General features: G+C 41.3%; 1 non-coding gene across 1 annotated transcript; it reads left to right on the top strand.

Annotated features, from left to right (window-relative positions):
• The first annotated feature begins 1,390 nt into the window (after positions 1–1,390).
• Positions 1,391–1,497, top strand: LOC145103498 (small nucleolar RNA R71). Its single transcript, XR_013706587.1, has one exon. It is a non-coding gene; the product is annotated as a small nucleolar RNA R71 (small nucleolar RNA).
• The last annotated feature ends 291 nt before the right edge of the window (positions 1,498–1,788 follow it).

The raw sequence follows: 1,788 nt of genomic DNA, 5'->3' as shown, positions 1-1,788 counted from the left end.
TCGCCATGTGAATAGTCATATTTGTAGCCTTCAACTTCTGAATATTTAATTTTTCATAGAACGAGTAAGGCATCAAATTTATGCTATCCCCAGAATCGGCTAAAGCATAAACCTTTGTGTTATTCCCAAACTCACATGGAAGAGTGAGTCGTCCAGGATCCCCCATCTTCTTAGGTATTTCCCCCAACACAGCCTTTGAGCTTTGCTCACTTAGGATCACTTTCGAATTCTCCTTTAATTGCTGATGAGTGTCTAATAAATCTTGTAAGAACTTAGCATATTCTGGAACTTTTGCAAGTGAATCAATAAAAGGAGTATTAATAGGAATACCCTTCAATTGCTTGATAAACTCCAGATGTTCTCTCTCCAGTGGACTGAGATTAGCTCTAGACGGGAATGGCAAAGGTGGTTCATAAGGCGGAACAAATACGGAATTCTTCTGTTCGGACTGAGCCCACGACGCGAGCATAGCGAGCTCACGACATGAAGTGGGTGTTCCAGCAGCTTCTTCATTTTCGAGCTTTGGCTTCTTTGGCTTCTTTGGCTTTGGATCGGGCTGTTGTGGCTCCACTTCTAAGGCTTTTAGGAACTCAGAAATTTCCTCTTCTTCAATATCTATGGCCATCACATGAGATTGAGTTTTGTTTTCAGGATTTTTCGGGAACATCTTCTCATTAACCAAAGTGGTAAGTTGACCAAGTTGTACTTCAAGATTATTGATGGAGGCTTGCTGATTCTTTATTAATGTTTGTTGATCTATCATCATTGCATGATGATTCTTCATTATACTTCTTTGTTCTTCCATTCCAGTGTCAATAGCATCATGTCTTTTTTTGAATCTTCCATGAATTTCATCAACATGGTCTTTAATTCTGATTTCTTCTCAAATGGTGGTTGCTCTCTTTGGTAGAAGCCCCGGCCAGTTTGCCTAAATTTCTCTTCTTTTTGCTTCTTGTATTCTTCATAAGGTAACCACTCCTTCTTTGGTTTTCTCCAATCCTCTTCATACTTGTCCCCACTTGAGTAGCATACTTGAGCCTTCATGTTTCCATATTCATCCATATTGCAATCTTTTGTCAAGTGTGGGCCACTACATCTCTCGCAACCAACTCGAATTGCATGAATTGATTGGTCCAATTGAGTCAATCTCCTATCCATAGTGCTAAGCATTGCCATCACAGCAGCCATCTCTTCAGCTTGTGTACCTCCACCGCCTTTTATTCCATCATGCCCTGGGTTGTGATACTCACGAGAGTGCCTTGAAAACTCTTTAATCGGCTCCTTGGCCTGATTTGGGTTCTTCTTCATTAGTGGTCCTTGCGAATCAAGGAGTTGTCTAGTCATGACATTCACCCCATCATAGAATATCGACATCTCCTGCTGAATATTGAGGTCATGTTGAGGACATTTCCTTAACAACCCCTTGTAACATTCCCAGGCCTCGTATAATGACTCCCCCGGATTTTGCTCAAAGTTGGCAATTGCCTTCTTGAATTTAGAAATTTTGGAGGGTGGACAAAACTGATCTAGGAATCTCTCACGCAACTGGGCCCATGTGGTGATCGTACCAGGTGGGAGTGCCTTTAACCAGTCTTTTGTTGTTCCCTTGAAAGTGACTGGTAGCATGCTTAGCAAAGCTGTCTCCCTTGGGATATTAGGAGTATTAAAATAATCTGCAATATCATTCACATCGTCTAAGTATTTGAAAGCATCTTCGTGATCTTTCCCGTAAAATGGGATATCCTTAAGTGCAATAAGGATATGTCCCTTCAACTCGAACGTGGCATT

The sequence above is a fragment of the Lactuca serriola genome, chromosome 4 (genome assembly GCF_051521515.1).
Source record: "Lactuca serriola cultivar US96UC23 chromosome 4, Lser_US96UC23_V15, whole genome shotgun sequence".
Classification (NCBI taxonomy): Eukaryota; Viridiplantae; Streptophyta; class Magnoliopsida; order Asterales; family Asteraceae; genus Lactuca; species Lactuca serriola.
Note: the sequence above shows the minus strand (reverse complement) of the source record. Positions and strands in the feature narration are given on the sequence as shown.